A 23,631-nucleotide genomic window follows, 5' to 3' on the forward strand; every position below is an offset into this window, starting at 1 on the left:
CAACAACTTAACCGGCAGAAAAATATTTTTTTGAAAAAATCCTAAGCCCCGGGGTCACAATTTTATAAAAAATCTGACTTTCGGCAATTCACTCAAAAATGGTGCCAGACAGTTGCAAACGATCCTCTGAAAGGTTTGGGAATGGAAATAGAAGAAATCAACTCTCGACAACTTAACCGGCAGAAAAAGATTTTTTTGAAAAAATCCCTAAGCCCCGGGGTCACAATTTCATAAAAAATCTGACTTTCGGCAATTCACTCAAAAATGGTGCCAAACGGTACCAAATGATCCCCTGAAAGGTTTGGCGGTTGAAACAGTAGGCTTTTTATCACAGGAAAAGAAATCAGCCCTCAACAACTTACTCGGCAGAAAAAGATTTTTTGATAAAATCCTAAGCCCCGTGGTCACAATTTCATAAAAAGTCTGACTTTCGGCAATTCATTCAAAAATGGTGCCAAATGGTTCCAAATGATCCCCTGAAAGGTTTGGCGGTTGAAACAGAAGGCTTTTTATCACAGGAAAAGAAATCAGCCCTCAACAACTTAACCGGCAGAAAAAGATTTTTTTGAAAAAATCCCAAGCCCCGGGGTCACAATTTCATAAAAAATCTGACTTTTGGCAATTCACTCAAAACTTGTTCCAAAAGGTTCCAAATTCTCCCCTGAAAGGTTTGGCTGTCGAAACAGATGGCTTTTTATCACAGGACACGAAATCACCCCTCGACACCTTAACCGGCAGAAAAAGATTTTTTTCAAAAAATCCCTAAGCCCCGGGGTCACAATGTCATAAAAAGTCTGACTTTCGGCAATTCATTCAAAAATGGTGCCAAACGGTTCCAAATGATCCCCTGAAAGGTTTGGCGGTTGAAACAGAAGGCTTTTTATCACAGGAAAAGAAATCAGCCCTCAACAACTTAACCGGCAGAAAAATATTTTTTTGAAAAAATCCTAAGCCCCGGGGTCACAATTTCATAAAAAATCTGACTTTCGGCAATTCACTCAAAAATGGTGCCAGACAGTTGCAAACGATCCTCTGAAAGGTTTGGGAATGGAAATGGAAGAAATCACCCCTCGACAACTTAACCGGCAGAAAAAGATTTTTTTGAAAAAATCCTAAGCCCCGGGGTCACAATTTCATAAAAAATCTGACTTTCGGCAATTCACTCAAAAATGGTGCTAAACGGTTCCAAATGATCCCCTGAAAGGTTTGGCGGTTGAAACAGTAGGCTTTTTATCACAGGAAAATAAATCAACCCTCAACAACTTAACCGGCAGAAAAAGATTTTTTTGAAAAAATCCTAAGCCCCGGGGTCACAATTTCATAAAAAATCTGACTTTCGGCAATTCACTCAAAAATGGTGCCAAACGGTTCCAAATGATCCCGTGAAAGGTTTGGCGGTTGAAACAGAAGGCTTTTTATCACAGGAAAAGAAATCAGCCCTCAACAACATAACCGGCAGAAAAAGATTTTTATGAAAAAATCCCAAGCCCCGGGGTCACAATTTCATAAAAAGTCTGACTTTCGGCAATTCATTCAAAAATGGTGCCAAACGGTTCCAAATGATCCCTGAAAGGTTTGGCGGTTGAAACAGAAGGCTTTTTATCACAGGAAACGAAATCAGCCCTCAACAACTTAACCGGCAGAAAAAGATTTTTTGGAAAAAATCCCAAGCCCCGGGGTCACAATTTCATAAAAAATCTGACTTTTGGCAATTCACTCAAAACTTGTGCCAAAAGGTTCCAAATTCTCCCCTGAAAGGTTTGGCGGTTGAAACAGAAGGCTTTTTATCACAGGAAAAGAAATCAGCCCTCAACAACTAAACCGGCAGAAAAAGATTTTTTGATAAAATGCTAAGCCCCGTGGTCACAATTTCATAAAAAATCTGACTTTCGGCAATTCACTCAAAAATGGTGCCAGAAAGTTGCAAACGATCCTCTGAAAGGTTTGGGAATGGAAATGGAAGAAATCACCCCTCGACAACTTAACCGGCAGAAAAAGATTTTTTTGAAAAAATCCTAAGCCCCGGGGTCACAATTTCATAAAAAATCTGACTTTCGGCAATTCACTCAAAAATGGTGCCAAACGGTTCCAAATGATCCCCTGAAAGGTTTGGCGGTTGAAACAGTAGGCTTTTTATCACAGGAAAATAAATCAACCCTCAACAACTTAACCGGCAGAAAAAGATTTTTTTGAAAAAATCCTAAGCCCCGGGGTCACAATTTCATAAAAAATCTGACTTTCGGCAATTCACTCAAAAATGGTGCCAGACGGTTGCAAATGATCCTCTGAAAGGTTTGGGAATGGAAATAGAAGAAATCAGCCCTCGACAACTTAACCGGCAGAAAAAGATTTTTTTGAAAAAATCCCTAAGCCCCGGGGTCACAATTTCATAAAAAATCTGACTTTCGGCAATTCACTCAAAAATGGTGCCAAACGGTTCCAAATGCTCCCCTGAAAGGTTTGGCAGTTGAAACAGAAGGCTTTTTATCACAGGAAAAGAAATCAGCCCTCAACAACTTAACCAGCAGAAAAAGATTTTTTTGAAAAAATCCTAAGCCCCGTGGTCACAATTTCATAAAAAGTCTGACTTTCGGTAATTCATTCAAAAATTGTGCCAAAAGGTTCCAAATTTTCCCCTGAAAGGTTTGGCGGTTGAAACAGAAGGCTTTTTATCACAGGAAAAGAAATCAGCCCTCAACAACTTAACCGGCAGAAAAAGATTTTTTTGAAAAAATCCTAAGCCCCGGGGTCACAATTTCATAAAAAATCTGACTTTTGGCAATTCACTCAAAACTTGTTCCAAGAGGTTCCAAATTCTCCCCTGAAAGGTTTGGCGGTCGAAACAGATGGCTTTTTATCACAGGACACGAAATCACCCCTCGACACCTTAACCGGCAGAAAAAGATTTTTTTGAAAAAATCCCTAAGCCCCGGGGTCACAATTTCATAAAAAGTCTGACTTTCGGCAATTCATTCAAAAATGGTGCCAAACGGTTCCAAATGATCCCCTGAAAGGTTTGGCGGTTGAAACAGTAGGCTTTTTATCACAGGAAAAGAAATCAGCCCTCAACAACTTAATCGGCAGAAAAATATTTTTTTGAAAAAATCCTAAGCCCCGGGGTCACAATTTTATAAAAAATCTGACTTTCGGCAATTCACTCAAAAATGGTGCCAGACAGTTGCAAACGATCCTCTGAAAGGTTTGGGAATGGAAATGGAAGAAATCACCCCTCGACAACTTAACCGGCAGAAAAAGATTTTTTTGAAAAAATCCTAAGCCCCAGGGTCACAATTTCATAAAAAATCTGACTTTCGGCAATTCACTCAAAAATTGTGCCAAACGGTTCCAAATGATCCCCTGAAAGGTTTGGCGGTTGAAGCAGAGGACTTTGTATCACAGGAAAAGAAATCAACCCTCAACAACTTAACCGGCAGAAAAAGATTTTTTTGAAAAAATCCTAAGCCCTGGGGTCACAATTTCATAAAAAATCTGACTTTCGGCAATTCACTCAAAAATGGTGCCAGACGGTTGCAAATGATCCTCTGAAAGGTTTGGGAATGGAAATAGAAGAAATCAACCCTCGACAACTTAACCGGCAGAAAAAGATTTTTTTGAAAAAATCCCTAAGCCCCGGGGTCACAATTTCATAAAAAATCTGACTTTAGGCAATTCACTCAAAAATGGTGCCAAACGGTTCCAAATGATCCCCTGAAAGGTTTGGCGGTTGAAACAGAAGGCTTTTTATCACAGGTAAAGAAATCAACCCTCAACAACTAAACCGGCAGAAAAAGATTTTTTTGAAAAAATCCTAAGCCCCGGGGTCACAATTTCATAAAAAATCTGACTTTTGGCAATTCACTCAAAAATTGTGCCAAAAGGTTCCAAATTCTCCCCTGAAAGGTTTGGCGGTTGAAACAGAAGGCTTTTTATCACAGGAAAAGAAATCAGCCCTCAACAACAAACCGGCAGAAAAATATTTTTTGAAAAAATCCTAAGCCCCGGGGTCACAATTTCATAAAAAGTCTGACTTTCGGCAATTCACTCAAAACGTGTTCCAAAAGGTTCCAAATTCTCCCCTGAAAGGTTTGGCGGTCGAAACAGATGGCTTTTTATCACAGGACACGAAATCACCCCTCGACACCTTAACCGGCAGAAAAAGATTTTTTTGAAAAAATCCTAAGCCCCGGGGTCACAATTTTATAAAAAATCTGACTTTCGGCAATTCACTCAAAAATGGTGCCAGACAGTTGCAAATGATCCTCTGAAAGGTTTGGGAATGGAAATGGAAGAAATCACCCCTCGACAACTTAACCGGCAGAAAAAGATTTTTTTGAAAAAATCCTAAGCCCCGGGGTCACAGTTTCATAAAAAATCTGACTTTCGGCAATTCACTCAAAAATGGTGCCAAACGGTTCCAAATGATCCCCTGAAAGGTTTGGCGGTTGAAACAGAAGGCTTTTTATCACAGGTAAAGAAATCAACCCTCAACAACTAAACCGGCAGAAAAAGATTTTTTTGAAAAAATCCTAAGCCCCGGGGTCACAATTTCATAAAAAATCTGACTTTTGGCAATTCACTCAAAAATTGTGCCAAAAGGTTCCAAATTCTCCCCTGAAAGGTTTGGCGGTTGAAACAGAAGGCTTTTTATCACAGGAAAAGAAATCAGCCCTCAACAACAAACCGGCAGAAAAATATTTTTTGAAAAAATCCTAAGCCCCGTGGTCACAATTTCATAAAAAGTCTGACTTTCGGCAATTCACTCAAAACGTGTTCCAAAAGGTTCCAAATTCTCCCCTGAAAGGTTTGGCGGTCGAAACAGATGGCTTTTTATCACAGGACACGAAATCACCCCTCGACACCTTAACCGGCAGAAAAAGATTTTTTTGAAAAAATCCCTAAGCCCCGGGGTCACAATTTCATAAAAAATCTGACTTTCGGCAATTCACTCAAAAATGGTGCCAAACGGTTCCAAATTCTCCCCTGAAAGGTTTGGCGGTTGAAACAGAAGGCTTTTTATCACAGGAAAAGAAATCAACCCTCAACAACTTAACCGGCAGAAAAAGATTTTTTTGAAAAAATCCTAAGCCCCGGGATCACAATTTCATAAAAAACCTGACTTTCGGCAATTCACTCAAAAATGGTGCCAGACGGTTGTAAATGATCCTATGAAAGGTTTGGGAATGGAAATAGAAGAAATCACCCCTCGACAACTTAACCGGCAGAAAAATATTTTTTTGAAAAAATCCTAAGCCCCGGGGTCACAATTTCATAAAAAATCTGACTTTTGGCAATTCACTCAAAAATTGTGCCAAAAGGTTCCAAATTCTCCCCTGAAAGGTTTGGCGGTTGAAACAGAAGGCTTTTTATCACAGGAAAAGAAATCAGCCCTCAACAACATAACCGGCAGAAAAAGATTTTTTGAAAAAATCCTAAGCCCCGTGGTCACAATTTCATAAAAAGTCTGGCTTTCGGCAATTCATTCAAAAATGGTGCCAAACGGTTCCAAATGATCCCCTGAAAGGTTTGGCGGTTGAAACAGAAGGTTTTTTATCACAGGAAAAGAAATCAGCCCTCAACAACTTAACCGGCAGAAAAAGATTTTTTTGAAAAAATCCCTAGCCCCGGGGTCACAATTTCATAAAAAATCTGACTTTTGGCAATTCACTCAAAACTTGTTCCAAAAGGTTCCAAATTCTCCCCTGAAAGGTTTGGCGGTCGAAACAGAAGGCTTTTTATCACAGGACACGAAATCACCCCTCGACACCTTAACCGGCAGAAAAAGATTTTTTTGAAAAAATCCTAAGCCCCGGGGTCACAATTTTATAAAAAATCTGACTTTCGGCAATTCACTCAAAAATGGTGCCAGACAGTTGCAAACGATCCTCTGAAAGGTTTGGGAATGGAAATGGAAGAAATCACCCCTCGACAACTTAACCGGCAGAAAAAGATTTTTTTGAAAAAATCCTAAGCCCCGGGGTCACAGTTTCATAAAAAATCTGACTTTCGGCAATTCACTCAAAAATGGTGCCAAACGGTTCCAAATGATCCCCTGAAAGGTTTGGCGGTTGAAACAGAAGGCTTTTTATCACAGGTAAAGAAATCAACCCTCAACAACTAAACCGGCAGAAAAAGATTTTTTTGAAGAAATCCTAAGCCCCGGGGTCACAATTTCATAAAAAATCCGAATATCGGCAATTCACTCAAAAATGGTGCCAGACGGTTGCAAATGATCCTCTGAAAGGTTTGGGAATGGAAATAGAAGAAATCAACCCTTGACAACATAACCGGCAGAAAAAGATTTTTTTGAAAAAATCCCTAAGCCCCGGGGTCACAATTTCATAAAAAATCTGACTTTCGGCAATTCACTCAAAAATGGTGCCAAACGGTTCCAAATTCTCCCCTGAAAGGTTTGGCGGTTGAAACAGAAGGCTTTTTATCACAGGAAAAGAAATCAGCCCTCAACAACATAACCGGCAGAAAAAGATTTTTTGAAAAAATCTTAAGCCCCGTGGTCACAATTTCATAAAAAGTCTGGCTTTCGGCAATTCATTCAAAAATGGTGCCAAACGGTTCCAAATGATCCCCTGAAAGGTTTGGCGGTTGAAACAGAAGGCTTTTTATCACAGGAAAAGAAATCAGCCCTCAACAACTTAACCGGCAGAAAAAGATTTTTTTGAAAAAATCCCTAGCCCCGGGGTCACAATTTCATAAAAAATCTGACTTTTGGCAATTCACTCAAAACTTGTTCCAAAAGGTTCCAAATTCTCCCCTGAAAGGTTTGGCGGTCGAAACAGAAGGCTTTTTATCACAGGACACGAAATCACCCCTCAACACCTTAACCGGCAGAAAAAGATTTTTTTGAAAAAATCCTAAGCCCCGGGGTCACAATTTCATAAAAAATCCGAATATCGGCAATTCACTCAAAAATGGTGCCAGACGGTTGCAAATGATCCCCTGAAAGGTTTGGCAGTTGAAACAGACGGCTTTTTATCACAGGAAAAGAAATCAGCCCTCAAAAACTTAAACGGCAGAAAAAGATTTTTTTGAAAAAATCCCAAGCCCCGGGGTCACAATTTCATAAAAAATCTGACTTTTGGCAATTCACTCAAAAATGGTGCCAGACGGTTGCAAAGGATCCTCTGAAAGGTTTGGGAATGGAAATAGAAGAAATCAGCCCTTGACAACTTAACCGGCAGAAAAAGATTTTTTTGAAAAAATCCTAAGCCCCGGGGTCACAATTTCATAAAAAATCTGACTTTCAGCAATTCACTCAAAAATGGTGCCAAACGGTTCCAAATGCTCCCCTGAAAGGGTTGGCAGTTGAAACAGAAGGCTTTTTATCACAGGAAAAGAAATCAGCCCTCAACAACTTAACCGGCAGAAAAAGATTTTTTTGAAAAAATCCTAAGCCCCGGGGTCACAATTTCATAAAAAATCTGACTTTTGGCAATTCACTCAAAAATGGTGCCAAACGGTTCCAAATGATCCCCTGAAAGGTTTGGCAGTTGAAACAGACGGCTTTTTAACACAGGAAAATAAATCAGCCCTCAAAAACTTAAATGGCAGAAAAAGATTTTTTTGAAAAAATCCCAAGCCCCGGGGTCACAATTTCATAAAAAATCTGACTTTTGGCAATTCACTCAAAAATTGTGCCAAAAGGTTCCAAATTCTCCCCTGAAAGGTTTGGCGGTTTAAACAGAAGGCTTTTTATCACAGGAAAAGAAATCAACCCTCAACAACTTAACCGGCAGAAAAATATTTTTTTGAAAAAATCCTAAGGCCCGGGGTCACAATTTCATAAAAAATCTGACTTTTGGCAATTCACTCAAAAATGGTGCCAAACGGTTCCAAATGATCCCCTGAAAGGTTTGGCAGTTGAAACAGATGGCTTTTTATCACAGGACACGAAATCACCCCTCGACACCTTAACCGGCAGAAAAAGATTTTTTTGAAAAAATCCCAAGCCCCGGGGTCACAATTTCATAAAAAATCTGACTTTCGGCAATTCACTCAAAAATGGTGCCAGACGGTTGCAAAGGATCCTCTGAAAGGTTTGGGAATGGAAATAGAAGAAATCAGCCCTCAACAACTTAACCGGCAGAAAAAGATTTTTTTGAAAAAATACTAAGCCCCGGGCTCACAATTTCATAAAAAATCGGACTTTCAGCAATTCACTCAAAAATGGTGCCAAACGGTTCCAAATGATGCCTTGAAAGGTTTGGCGGTTGAAACAGTAGGCTTTTTATCACATGAAAAGAAATCAGCCCTCAACAACTTAACCGGCAGAAAAAGATTTTTTTGAAAAAATCCTAAGCCCCGGGGTCACAATTTCATAAAAAATCTGACTTTTGGCAATTCACTCAAAAATTGTGCCAAAAGGTTCCAAATTCTCCCCTGAAAGGTTTGGCGGTTGAAACAGAAGGCTTTTTATCACAGGAAAAGAAATCAGCCCTCAACAACATAACCGGCAGAAAAAGATTTTTTTGAAAAAATCCCAAGCCCCGGAGTCACAATTTCATAAAAAGTCTGACTTTCGGCAATTCATTCAAAAATGGTGCCAAACGGTTCCAAATGATCCCCTGAAAGGTTTGGCGGTTGAAACAGAAGGCTTTTGATCACAGGAAAAGAAATCAGCCCTCAACAACTTAACCGGCCGAAAAAGATTTTTTTGAAAAAATCCTAAGCCCCGGGCTCACAATTTCATAAAAAATCTGACTTTTGGCAATTCACTCAAAAATTGTGCCAAACGGTTGCAAATGATCCTCTGAACGGTATGGGAATGGAAATAGAAGAAATCAGCCCTCGACAACTTGACCGGCAGAAAAAGATTTTTTTTGAAAAAATCCCTAAGCCCCGGGGTCACAATTTCATAAAAAATCTGACTTTCAGCAATTCACTCAAAAATGGTGCCAAACGGTTCCAAATTCTCCCCTGAAAGGTTTGGCGGTTGAAACAGAAGGCTTTTTATCACAGGTAAAGAAATCAACCCTCAACAACTAAACCGGCAGAAAAAGATTTTTTTGAAAAAATCCTAAGCCCCGGGGTCACAATTTCATAAAAAATCTGACTTTTGGCAATTCACTCAAAAATTGTGCCAAAAGATTCCAAATTCTCCCCTGAAAGGTTTGGCGGTTGAAACAGAAGGCTTTTTATCACAGGAAAAGAAATCAGCCCTCAACAACATAACCGGCAGAAAAAGATTTTTTTGAAAAAATCCCAAGCCCCGGGGTCACAATTTCATAAAAAGTCTGACTTTCGGCAATTCATTCAAAAATGGTGCCAAACGGTTCCAAATGATCCCCTGAAAGGTTTGGCGGTCGAAACAGACGGCTTTTTATCACAGGACACGAAATCACCCCTCAACACCTTAACCGGCAGAAAAAGATTTTTTTGAAAAAATCCTAAGCCCCGGGCTCACAATTTCATAAAAAATCCGAATATCGGCAATTCACTCAAAAATGGTGCCAGACGGTTGCAAATGATCCCCTGAAAGGTTTGGCAGTTGAAACAGACGGCTTTTTATCACAGGAAAATAAATCAGCCCTCAAAAACTTAAATGGCAGAAAAAGATTTTTTTGAAAAAATCCCAAGCCCCGGGGTCACAATTTCATAAAAAATCTGACTTTTGGCAATTCACTCAAAAATTGTGCCAAAAGGTTCCAAATTCTCCCCTGAAAGGTTTGGCGGTTTAAACAGAAGGCTTTTTATCACAGGAAAAGAAATCAACCCTCAACAACTTAACCGGCAGAAAAATATGTTTTTGAAAAAATCCTAAGGCCCGGGGTCACAATTTCATAAAAAATCTGACTTTTGGCAATTCACTCAAAAATGGTGCCAAACGGTTCCAAATGATCCCCTGAAAGGTTTGGCAGTTGAAACAGACGGCTTTTTATCACAGGAAAATAAATCAGCCCTCAAAAACTTAAACGGCAGAAAAAGATTTTTTTGAAAAAATCCCAAGCCCCGGGGTCACAATTTCATAACAAATCTGACTTTCGGCAATTCACTCAAAAATGGTGCCAGACGGTTGCAAAGGATCCTCTGAAAGGTTTGGGAATGGAAATAGAAGAAATCAGCCCTCAACAACTTAACCGGCAGAAAAAGATTTTTTTGAAAAAATACTAAGCCCCGGGCTCACAATTTCATAAAAAATCGGACTTTCAGCAATTCACTCAAAAATGGTGCCAAACGGTTCCAAATGCTCCCCTGAAAGGTTTGGCAGTTGAAACAGAAGGCTTTTTATCACATGAAAAGAAATCAGCCCTCAACAACTTAACCGGCAGAAAAAGATTTTTTTGAAAAAATCCTAAGCCCCGGGGTCACAATTTCATAAAAAATCTGACTTTTGGCAATTCACTCAAAAATTGTGCCAAAAGGTTCCAAATTCTCCCCTGAAAGGTTTGGCGGTTGAAACAGAAGGCTTTTTATCACAGGAAAAGAAATCAGCCCTCAACAACATAACCGGCAGAAAAAGATTTTTTTGAAAAAATCCCAAGCCCCGGAATCACAATTTCATAAAAAGTCTGACTTTCGGCAATTCATTCAAAAATGGTGCCAAACGGTTCCAAATGATCCCCTGAAAGGTTTGGCGGTTGAAACAGAAGGCTTTTGATCACAGGAAAAGAAATCAGCCCTCAACAACTTAACCGGCCGAAAAAGATTTTTTTGAAAAAATCCTAAGCCCCGGGCTCACAATTTCATAAAAAATCTGACTTTTGGCAATTCACTCAAAAATTGTGCCAAACGGTTGCAAATGATCCTCTGAACGGTTTGGGAATGGAAATAGAAGAAATCAGCCCTCGACAACTTGACCGGCAGAAAAAGATTTTTTTTGAAAAAATCCCTAAGCCCCGGGGTCACAATTTCATAAAAAATCTGACTTTCAGCAATTCACTCAAAAATGGTGCCAAACGGTTCCAAATTCTCCCCTGAAAGGTTTGGCGGTTGAAACAGAAGGCTTTTTATCACAGGTAAAGAAATCAACCCTCAACAACTAAACCGGCAGAAAAAGATTTTTTTGAAAAAATCCTAAGCCCCGGGGTCACAATTTCATAAAAAATCTGACTTTTGGCAATTCACTCAAAAATTGTGCCAAAAGGTTCCAAATTCTCCCCTGAAAGGTTTGGCGGTTGAAACAGAAGGCTTTTTATCACAGGAAAAGAAATCAGCCCTCAACAACATAACCGGCAGAAAAAGATTTTTTTGAAAAAATCCCAAGCCCCGGGGTCACAATTTCATAAAAAGTCTGACTTTCGGCAATTCATTCAAAAATGGTGCCAAACGGTTCCAAATGATCCCCTGAAAGGTTTGGCAGTTGAAACAGACGGCTTTTTATCACAGGAAAATAAATCAGCCCTCAAAAACTTAAACGGCAGAAAAAGATTTTTTTGAAAAAATCCCAAGCCCCGGTGGTCACAATTTCATAAAAAATCTGACTTTCGGCAATTCACTCAAAAATGGTGCCAGACGGTTGCAAATGCTCCCCTGAAAGGTTTGGCAGTTGAAACAGAAGGCTTTTTATCACAGGAAAAGAAATCAGCCCTCAACAACTTAACCGGCAGAAAAAGATTTTTTTGAAAAAATCCTAAGCCCCGGGGTCACAATTTCATAAAAAATCTGACTTTTGGCAATTCACTAAAAAATTGTGCCAAAAGGTTCCAAATTCTCCCCTGAACGGTTTGGCGGTTGAAACAGAAGGCTTTTTATCACAGGAAAAGAAATCAGCCCTCAACAACATAACCAGCAGAAAAAGATTTTTTTGAAAAAATCCCATGCCCAGGGGTCACAATTTCATAAAAAGTCTGACTTTCGGCAATTCATTCAAAAATGGTGCCAAACGGTTCCAAATGATCCCCTGAAAGGTTTGGCGGTTGAAACAGAAGGCTTTTTATCACAGGAAAAGAAATCAGCCCTCAACAACTTAACCGGCAGAAAAAGGTTTTATTTGAAAAAATACTAAGCCCCGGGCTCACAATTTCATAAAAAATCGGACTTTCAGCAATTCACTCAAAAATGGTGCCAAACGGTTCCAAATGCTCCCCTGAAAGGTTTGGCAGTTGAAACAGAAGGCTTTTTATCACATGAAAAGAAATCAGCCCTCAACAACTTAACCGGCAGAAAAAGATTTTTTTGAAAAAATCCTAAGCCCCGGGGTCACAATTTCATAAAAAATCTGACTTTTGGCAATTCACTCAAAAATTGTGCCAAACGGTTCCAAATGATCCCCTGAAAGGTTTGGCGGTTGAAACAGAAGGCTTTTTATCACAGGAAAAGAAATCAACCCTCAACAACATAACCGGCAGAAAAAGATTTTTTTGAAAAAATCCCAAGCCCCGGGCTCACAATTTCATAAAAAATCTGACTTTTGGCAATTCACTCAAAAATGGTGCCAAACGGTTCCAAATTCTCCCCTGAAAGGTTTGGCGGTTGAAACAGAAGGCTTTTTATCACAGGAAAAGAAATCAGCCCTCAACAACTTAACCGGCAGAAAAAGATTTTTTTGAAAAAATCCTAAGCCCCGGGGTCACAATTTCATAAAAAATCCGAATATCGGCAATTCACTCAAAAATGGTGCCAGACGGTTGGAAATGATCCTCTGAAAGGTTTGGGAATGGAAATAGAAGAAATCAACCCTTGACAACTTAACCGGCAGAAAAAGATTTTTTTGAAAAAATCCTAAACCCCGGGCTCACAATTTCATAAAAAATCTGAATTTTGGCAATTCACTCAAAAATTGTGCCAAAAGGTTCCAAATTCTCCCCTGAAAGGTTTGGCGGTTGAAACAGAAGGCTTTTTATCACAGGAAAAGAAATCAGCCCTCAACAACATAACCGGCAGAAAAAGATTTTTTGAAAAAATCCTAAGCCCCGTGGTCACAATTTCATAAAAAGTCTGGCTTTCGGCAATTCATTCAAAAATGGTGCCAAACGGTTCCAAATGATCCCCTGAAAGGTTTGGCGGTTGAAACAGAAGGCTTTTTATCACAGGAAAAGAAATCAGCCCTCAACAACTTAACCGGCAGAAAAAGATTTTTTTGAAAAAATCCCTAGCCCCGGGGTCACAATTTCATAAAAAATCTGACTTTTGGCAATTCACTCAAAACTTGTTCCAAAAGGTTCCAAATTCTCCCCTGAAAGGTTTGGCGGTCGAAACAGAAGGCTTTTTATCACAGGACACGAAATCACCCCTCGACACCTTAACCGGCAGAAAAAGATTTTTTTGAAAAAATCCTAAGCCCCGGGGTCACAATTTTATAAAAAATCTGACTTTCGGCAATTCACTCAAAAATGGTGCCAGACAGTTGCAAACGATCCTCTGAAAGGTTTGGGAATGGAAATGGAAGAAATCACCCCTCGACAACTTAACCGGCAGAAAAAGATTTTTTTGAAAAAATCCTAAGCCCCGGGGTCACAGTTTCATAAAAAATCTGACTTTCGGCAATTCACTCAAAAATGGTGCCAAACGGTTCCAAATGATCCCCTGAAAGGTTTGGCGGTTGAAACAGAAGGCTTTTTATCACAGGTAAAGAAATCAACCCTCAACAACATAACCGGCAGAAAAAGATTTTTTGAAAAAATCTTAAGCCCCGTGGTCACAATTTCATAAAAAGTCTGGCTTTCGGCAATTCATTCAAAAATGGTGCCAAACGGTTCCAAATGATCCCCTGAAAGGTTTGGCGGTTGAAACAGAAGGCTTTTTATCACAGGAAAAGAAATCAGCCCTCAACAACTTAACCGGCAGAAAAAGATTTTTTTGAAAAAATCCCTAGCCCCGGGGTCACAATTTCATAAAAAATCTGACTTTTGGCAATTCACTCAAAAATGGTGCCAGACGGTTGCAAAGGATCCTCTGAAAGGTTTGGGAATGGAAATAGAAGAAATCAGTCCTTGACAACTTAACCGGCAGAAAAAGATTTTTTTGAAAAAATCCTAAGCCCCGGGGTCACAATTTCATAAAAAATCTGACTTTCAGCAATTCACTCAAAAATGGTGCCAAACGGTTCCAAATGCTCCCCTGAAAGGGTTGGCAGTTGAAACAGAAGGCTTTTTATCACAGGAAAAGAAATCAGCCCTCAACAACTTAACCGGCAGAAAAAGATTTTTTTGAAAAAATCCTAAGCCCCGGGGTCACAATTTCATAAAAAATCTGACTTTTGGCAATTCACTCAAAAATGGTGCCAAACGGTTCCAAATGATCCCCTGAAAGGTTTGGCAGTTGAAACAGACGGCTTTTTATCACAGGAAAATAAATCAGCCCTCAAAAACTTAAATGGCAGAAAAAGATTTTTTTGAAAAAATCCCAAGCCCCGGGGTCACAATTTCATAAAAAATCTGACTTTTGGCAATTCACTCAAAAATTGTGCCAAAAGGTTCCAAATTCTCCCCTGAAAGGTTTGGCGGTTTAAACAGAAGGCTTTTTATCACAGGAAAAGAAATCAACCCTCAACAACTTAACCGGCAGAAAAATATTTTTTTGAAAAAATCCTAAGGCCCGGGGTCACAATTTCATAAAAAATCTGACTTTTGGCAATTCACTCAAAAATGGTGCCAAACGGTTCCAAATGATCCCCTGAAAGGTTTGGCAGTTGAAACAGACGGCTTTTTATCACAGGAAAATAAATCAGCCCTCAAAAACTTAAACGGCAGAAAAAGATTTTTTTGAAAAAATCCCAAGCCCCGGGGTCACAATTTCATAAAAAATCTGACTTTCGGCAATTCACTCAAAAATGGTGCCAGACGGTTGCAAAGGATCCTCTGAAAGGTTTGGGAATGGAAATAGAAGAAATCAGCCCTCAACAACTTAACCGGCAGAAAAAGATTTTTTTGAAAAAATACTAAGCCCCGGGCTCACAATTTCATAAAAAATCGGACTTTCAGCAATTCACTCAAAAATGGTGCCAAACGGTTCCAAATGCTCCCCTGAAAGGTTTGGCAGTTGAAACAGAAGGCTTTTTATCACATGAAAAGAAATCAGCCCTCAACAACTTAACCGGCAGAAAAAGATTTTTTTGAAAAAATCCTAAGCCCCGGGGTCACAATTTCATAAAAAATCTGACTTTTGGCAATTCACTCAAAAATTGTGCCAAAAGGTTCCAAATTCTCCCCTGAAAAGTTTGGCGGTTGAAACAGAAGGCTTTTTATCACAGGAAAAGAAATCAGCCCTCAACAACATAACCGGCAGAAAAAGATTTTTTTGAAAAAATCCCAAGCCCCGGAGTCACAATTTCATAAAAAGTCTGACTTTCGGCAATTCATTCAAAAATGGTGCCAAACGGTTCCAAATGATCCCCTGAAAGGTTTGGCGGTTGAAACAGAAGGCTTTTGATCACAGGAAAAGAAATCAGCCCTCAACAACTTAACCGGCCGAAAAAGATTTTTTTGAAAAAATCCTAAGCCCCGGGGTCACAATTTCATAAAAAATCTGACTTTTGGCAATTCACTCAAAAATTGTGCCAAACGGTTGCAAATGATCCTCTGAACGGTTTGGGAATGGAAATAGAAGAAATCAGCCCTCGACAACTTGACCGGCAGAAAAAGATTTTTTTTGAAAAAATCCCTAAGCCCCGGCGTCACAATTTCATAAAAAATCTGACTTTCAGCAATTCACTCAAAAATGGTGCCAAACGGTTCCAAATTCTCCCCTGAAAGGTTTGGCGGTTGAAACAGAAGGCTTTTTATCACAGGTAAAGAAATCAACCCTCAACAACTAAACCGGCAGAAAAAGATTTTTTTGAAAAAATCCTAAGCCCCGGGGTCACAATTTCATAAAAAATCTGACTTTTGGCAATTCACTCAAAAATTGTGCCAAAAGGTTCCAAATTCTCCCCTGAAAGGTTTGGCGGTTGAAACAGAAGGCTTTTTATCAGAGGAAAAGAAATCAGCCCTCAACAACATAACCGGCAGAAAAAGATTTTTTTGAAAAAATCCCAAGCCCCGGGGTCACAATTTCATAAAAAGTCTGACTTTCGGCAATTCATTCAAAAATGGTGCCAAACGGTTCCAAATGATCCCCTGAAAGGTTTGGCAGTTGAAACAGACGGCTTTTTATCACAGGAAAATAAATCAGCCCTCAAAAACTTAAACGGCAGAAAAAGATTTTTTTGAAAAAATCCCAAGCCCCGGGGTCACAATTTCATAAAAAATCTGACTTTCGGCAATTCACTCAAAAATGGTGCCAGACGGTTGCAAAGGATCCTCTGAAAGGTTTGGGAATGGAAATAGAAGAAATCAGTCCTTGACAACTTAACCGGCAGAAAAAGATTTTTTTGAAAAAATCCTAAGCCCCGGGGTCACAATTTCATAAAAAATCTGACTTTCAGCAATTCACTCAAAAATGGTGCCAAACGGTTCCAAATGCTCCCCTGAACGGTTTGGCGGTTGAAACAGAAGGCTTTTTATCACAGGAAAAGAAATCAGCCCTCAACAACATAACCAGCAGAAAAAGATTTTTTTGAAAAAATCCCATGCCCAGGGGTCACAATTTCATAAAAAGTCTGACTTTCGGCAATTCATTCAAAAATGGTGCCAAACGGTTCCAAATGATCCCCTGAAAGGTTTGGCGGTTGAAACAGAAGGCTTTTTATCACAGGAAAAGAAATCAGCCCTCAACAACTTAACCGGCAGAAAAAGATTTTTTTGAAAAAATACTAAGCCCCGGGCTCACAATTTCATAAAAAATCGGACTTTCAGCAATTCACTCAAAAATGGTGCCAAACGGTTCCAAATGCTCCCCTGAAAGGTTTGGCAGTTGAAACAGAAGGCTTTTTATCACATGAAAAGAAATCAGCCCTCAACAACTTAACCGCCAGAAAAAGATTTTTTTGAAAAAATCCTAAGCCCCGGGGTCACAATTTCATAAAAAATCTGACTTTTGGCAATTCACTCAAAAATTGTGCCAAAAGGTTCCAAATTCTCCCCTGAAAGGTTTGGCGGTTGAAACAGAAGGCTTTTTATCACAGGAAAAGAAATCAGCCCTCAACAACATAACCGGCAGAAAAAGATTTTTTTGAAAAAATCCCAAGCCCCGGGGTCACAATTTCATAAAAAGTCTGACTTTCGGCAATTCATTCAAAAATGGTGCCAAACGGTTCCAAATGATCCCCTGAAAGGTTTGGCGGTTGAAACAGAAGGCTTTTTATCACAGGAAAAGAAATCAGCCCTCAACAACTTAACCGGCAGAAAAAGATTTTTTTGAAAAAATCCTAAGCCCCGGGCTCACAATTTCATAAAAAATCTGACTTTTGGCAATTCACTCAAAAATTGTGCCAAACGGTTGCAAATGATCCTCTGAACGGTTTGGGAATGGAAATAGAAGAAATCAGCCATCGACAACTTGACCGGCAGAAAAAGATTTTTTTTGAAAAAATCCCTAAGCCCCGGGGTCACAATTTCATAAAAAATCTGACTTTCAGCAATTCACTCAAAAATGGTGCCAAACGGTTCCAAATTCTCCCCTGAAAGGTTTGGCGGTTGAAACAGAAGGCTTTTTATCACAGGAAAAGAAATCAGCCCTCAACAACTTAACCGGCAGAAAAAGATTTTTTTGAAAAAATCCTAAGACCCGGGGTGAAAATTTCATAAAAAATCTGACTTTTGGCAATTCACTCAAAAATTGTGCCAAAAGGTTCCAAATTCTCCCCTGAAAGGTTTGGCGGTTGAAACAGAAGGCTTTTTATCACAGGAAAAGAAATCAACCCTCAACAACATAACCGGCAGAAAAAGATTTTTTTGAAAAAATCCTAAGCCCCGGGGTCACAATTTCATAAAAAATCTGACTTTTGGCAATTCACTCAAAAATTGTGCCAAACGGTTGCAAATGATCCTCTGAAAGGTTTGGGAAAGGAAATAGAAGAAATCAGCCCTCGACAACTTAACCGGCAGAAAAAGATTTTTTTGAAAAAATCCCTAAGGCCCGGGGTGACAATTTCATAAAAAATCTGACTTTTGGTAATTCACTCAAAAAAGGTGCCAAACGGTTCGAAATTCTCCCCTGAAAGGTTTGGCAGTTGAAACAGAAGGCTTTTTATCACAGGAAAAGAAATCAGCCCTCAACAACATAACCGGCAGAAAAAGATTTTTTTGAAAAAATCCCAAGCCCCGGGGTCACAATTTCATAAAAAGTCTGACTTTCGGCAATTCATTCAAAAATGGTGCCAAACGGTTCCAAATGATCCCCTGAAAGGTTTGGCAGTTGAAACAGACGGCTTTTTATCACAGGAAAATAAATCAGCCCTCAAAAACTTAAACGGCAGAAAAAGATTTTTTTGAAAAAATCCCAAGCCCCGGGGTCACAATTTCATAAAAAATCTGACTTTCGGCAATTCACTCAAAAATGGTGCCAGACGGTTGCAAAGGATCCTCTGAAAGGTTTGGGAATGGAAATAGAAGAAATCAGTCCTTGACAACTTAACCAGCAGAAAAAGATTTTTTTGAAAAAATCCTAAGCCCCGGGGTCACAATTTCATAAAAAATCTGACTTTCAGCAATTCACTCAAAAATGGTGCCAAACGGTTCCAAATGCTCCCCTGAAAGGTTTGGCAGTTGAAACAGAAGGCTTTTTATCACAGGAAAAGAAATCAGCCCTCAACAACTTAACCGGCAGAAAAAGATTTTTTTGAAAAAATCCTAAGCCCCGGGGTCACAATTTCATAAAAAATCTGACTTTTGGCAATTCACTAAAAAATTGTGCCAAAAGGTTCCAAATTCTCCCCTGAACGGTTTGGCGGTTGAAACAGAAGGCTTTTTATCACAGGAAAAGAAATCAGCCCTCAACAACATAACCAGCAGAAAAAGATTTTTTTGAAAAAATCCCATGCCCAGGGGTCACAATTTCATAAAAAGTCTGACTTTCGGCAATTCATTCAAAAATGGTGCCAAACGGTTCCAAATGATCCCCTGAAAGGTTTGGCGGTTGAAACAGAAGGCTTTTTATCACAGGAAAAGAAATCAGCCCTCAACAACTTAACCGGCAGAAAAAGATTTTTTTGAAAAAATACTAAGCCCCGGGCTCACAATTTCATAAAAAATCGGACTTTCAGCAATTCACTCAAAAATTGTGCCAGAAGGTTCCAAATTCTCCCCTAAAAGGTTTGGTGGTTGAAACAGAAGGCTTTTTATCACAGGAAAAGAAATCAGCCCTCAACAACATAACCGGCAGAAAAAGATTTTTTTGAAAAAATCCTAAGCCCCGGGGTCACAATTTCATAAAAAATCTGACTTTTGGCAATTCACTCAAAAATTGTGCCAAACGGTTGCAAATGATCCTCTGAAAGGTTTGGGAATGGAAATAGAAGAAATCAGCCCTCGACAACTTAACCGGCAGAAAAAGATTTTTTTAAAAAAATCCCTAAGCCCCGGGGTCACAATTTCATAAAAAATCTGACTTTCGGCAATTCACTCAAAAAAGGTGCCAAACGGTTCTAAATTCTCCCCTGAAAGGTTTGGCGGTTGAAACAGAAGGCTTTTTATCACAGGAAAAGAAATCAGCCCTCAACAACTTAACCGGCAGAAAAAGATTTTTTTGAAAAAATCCTAAGCCCCGGGGTCACAATTTCATAAAAAATCTGACTTTTGGCAATTCACTCAAAAATGGTGCCAAAAGGTTCCAAATTCTCCCCTGAAAGGTTTGGCGGTTGAAACAGAAGGCTTTTTATCACAGGAAAAGAAATCAGCCCTCAACAACTTAACCGGCAGAAAAAGATTTTTTTGAAAAAATCCCAAGCCCCGGGGTCACAATTTCATAAAAAGTCTGACTTTCGGCAATTCATTCAAAAATGGTGCCAAACGGCTCCAAATGATCCCCTGAAAGGTTTGGCGGTTGAAACAGAAGGCTTTATATCACAGGAAAAGAAATCAGCCCTCAACAACATACCCGGCAGAAAAAGATTTTTTTGAAAAAATCCCAAGCCCCGGGGTCACAATTTCATAAAAAGTCTGACTTTTGGCAATTCACTCAAAAATTGTGCCAAAAGGTTCCAAATTCTCCCCTGAAAGGTTTGGCGGTTGATACAGAAGGCTTTTTATCACAGGAAAAGAAATCAACCCTCAACAACATAACCGGCAGAAAAAGATTTTTTTGAAAAAATCCTAAGCCCCGGGGTCACAATTTCATAAAAAATCTGACTTTTGGCAATTCACTCAAAAATTGTGCCAAACGGTTGCAAATGATCCTCTGAAAGGTTTGGGAATGGAAATAGAAGAAATCAGCCCTCGACAACTTAACCGGCAGAAAAAGATTTTTTTGAAAAAATCCCTTAGCCCCTTGGTGACAATTTCATAAAAAATCTGACTTTTGGCAATTCACTCAAAAAAGGTGCCAAACGGTTAGAAATTCTCCCCTGAAAGGTTTGGCAGTTGAAACAGAAGGCTTTTTATCACAGGAAAAGAAATCAGCCCTCAACAACTTAACCGGCAGAAAAAGATTTTTTTGAAAAAATACTAAGCCCCGGGCTCACAATTTCATAAAAAATCGGACTTTCAGCAATTCACTCAAAAATGGTGCCAAACGGTTCCAAATGCTCCCCTGAAAGGTTTGGCAGTTGAAACAGAAGGCTTTTTATCACATGAAAAGAAATCAGCCCTCAACAACTTAACCGGCAGAAAAAGATTTTTTTGAAAAAATCCTAAGCCCCGGGGTCACAATTTCATAAAAAATCTGACTTTTGGCAATTCACTCAAAAATTGTGCCAAAAGGATCCAAATTCTCCCCTGAAAGGTTTGGCGGTTGAAACAGAAGGCTTTTTATCACAGGAAAAGAAATCAGCCCTCAACAACATAACCGGCAGAAAAAGATTTTTTTGAAAAAATCCCAAGCCCCGGGGTCACAATTTCATAAAAAGTCTGACTTTCGGCAATTCATTCAAAAATGGTGCCAAACGGTTCCAAATGATCCCCTGAAAGGTTTGGCGGTTGAAACAGAAGGCTTTTTATCACAGGAAAAGAAATCAGCCCTCAACAACTTAACCGGCAGAAAAAGATTTTTTTGAAAAAATCCTAAGCCCCGGGCTCACAATTTCATAAAAAATCTGACTTTTGGCAATTCACTCAAAAATTGTGCCAAACGGTTGCAAATGATCCTCTGAACGGTTTGGGAATGGAAATAGAAGAAATCAGCCCTCGACAACTTGACCGGCAGAAAAAGATTTTTTTTGAAAAAATCCCTAAGCCCCGGGGTCACAATTTCATAAAAAAATCTGACTTTCAGCAATTCACTCAAAAATGGTGCCAAACGGTTCCAAATTCTCCCCTGAAAGGTTTGGCGGTTGAAACAGAAGGCTTTTTATCACAGGAAAAGAAATCAGCCCTCAACAACTTAACCGGCAGAAAAAGATTTTTTTGAAAAAATCCTAAGACCCGGGGTGAAAATTTCATAAAAAATCTGACTTTTGGCAATTCACTCAAAAATTGTGCCAAAAGGTTCCAAATTCTCCCCTGAAAGGTTTGGCGGTTGAAACAGAAGGCTTTTTATCACAGGAAAAGAAATCAACCCTCAACAACATAACCGGCAGAAAAAGATTTTTTTGAAAAAATCCTAAGCCCCGGGGTCACAATTTCATAAAAAATCTGACTTTTGGCAATTCACTCAAAAATTGTGCCAAACGGTTGCAAGTGATCCTCTGAAAGGTTTGGGAATGGAAATAGAAGAAATCAGCCCTCGACAACTTAACCGGCAGAAAAAGATTTTTTTGAAAAAATCCTAAGCCCCGGGGTCACAATTTCATAAAAAATCTGACTTTTGGCAATTCACTCAAAAATTGTGCCAAAAGGTTCCAAATTCTCCCCTGAAAGGTTTGGCGGTTGAAACAGAAGGCTTTTTATCACAGGAAAAGAAATCAGCCCTCAACAACTTAACCGGCAGAAAAAGATTTTTTTGAAAAAATCCCAAGCCCCGGGGTCACAATTTCATAAAAAGTCTGACTTTCGGCAATTCATTCAAAAATGGTGCCAAACGGCTCCAAATGACCCCCTGAAAGGTTTGGCGGTTGAAACAGAAGGCTTTATATCACAGGAAAAGAAATCAGCCCTCAACAACATACCCGGCAGAAAAAGATTTTTTTGAAAAAATCCCAAGCCCCGGGGTCACAATTTCATAAAAAATCTGACTTTTGGCAATTCACTCAAAAATTGTGCCAAAAGGTTCCAAATTCTCCCCTGAAAGGTTTGGCGGTTTAAACAGAAGGCTTTTTATCACAGGAAAAGAAATCAACCCTCAACAACTTAACCGGCAGAAAAAGATTTTTTTGAAAAAATCCTAAGGCCCGGGCTCACAATTTCATAAAAAATCTGACTTTTGGCAATTCACTCAAAAATGGTGCCAAACGGTTCCAAATGATCCCCTGAAAGGTTTGGCAGTTGAAACAGACGGCTTTTTATCACAGGAAAATAAATCAGCCCTCAAAAACTTAAACGGCAGAAAAAGATTTTTTTGAAAAAATCCCAAGCCCCGGGGTCACAATTTCATAAAAAATCTGACTTTCGGCAATTCACTCAAAAATGGTGCCAGACGGTTGCAAAGGATCCTCTGAAAGGTTTGGGAATGGAAATAGAAGAAATCAGCCCTCAACAACTTAACCGGCAGAAAAAGATTTTTTTGAAAAAATACTAAGCCCCGGGCTCACAATTTCATAAAAAATCGGACTTTCAGCAATTCACTCAAAAATGGTGCCAAACGGTTCCAAATGCTCCCCTGAAAGGTTTGGCAGTTGAAACAGAAGGCTTTTTATCACATGAAAAGAAATCAGCCCTCAACAACTTAACCGGCAGAAAAAGATTTTTTTGAAAAAATCCTAAGCCCCGGGGTCACAATTTCATAAAAAATCTGACTTTTGGCAATTCACTCAAAAATTGTGCCAAAAGGTTCCAAATTCTCCCCTGAAAAGTTTGGCGGTTGAAACAGAAGGCTTTTGATCACAGGAAAAGAAATCAGCCCTCAACAACTTAACCGGCCGAAAAAGATTTTTTTGAAAAAATCCTAAGCCCCGGGCTCACAATTTCATAAAAAATCTGACTTTTGGCAATTCACTCAAAAATTGTGCCAAACGGTTGCAAATGATCCTCTGAACGGTTTGGGAATGGAAATAGAAGAAATAAGCCCTCGACAACTTGACCGGCAGAAAAAGATTTTTTTTGAAAAAATCCCTAAGCCCCGGGGTCACAATTTCATAAAAAATCTGACTTTCAGCAATTCACTCAATAATGGTGCCAAACGGTTCCAAATTCTCCCCTGAAAGGTTTGGCGGTTGAAACAGAAGGCTTTTTATCACAGGTAAAGAAATCAACCCTCAACAACTAAACCGGCAGAAAAAGATTTTTTTGAAAAAATCCTAAGCCCCGGGGTCACAATTTCATAAAAAATCTGACTTTTGGCAATTCACTCAAAAATTGTGCCAAAAGGTTCCAAATTCTCCCCTGAAAGGTTTGGCGGTTGAAACAGAAGGCTTTTTATCACAGGAAAAGAAATCAGCCCTCAACAACATAACCGGCAGAAAAAGATTTTTTTGAAAAAATCCCAAGCCCCGGGGTCACAATTTCATAAAAAGTCTGACTTTCGGCAATTCATTCAAAAATGGTGCCAAACGGTTCCAAATGATCCCCTGAAAGGTTTGGCAGTTGAAACAGACGGCTTTTTATCACA

The sequence above is a fragment of the Podarcis raffonei genome, chromosome 7 (assembly GCF_027172205.1).
Source record: "Podarcis raffonei isolate rPodRaf1 chromosome 7, rPodRaf1.pri, whole genome shotgun sequence".
NCBI classification, from domain to species: domain Eukaryota; kingdom Metazoa; phylum Chordata; class Lepidosauria; order Squamata; family Lacertidae; genus Podarcis; species Podarcis raffonei.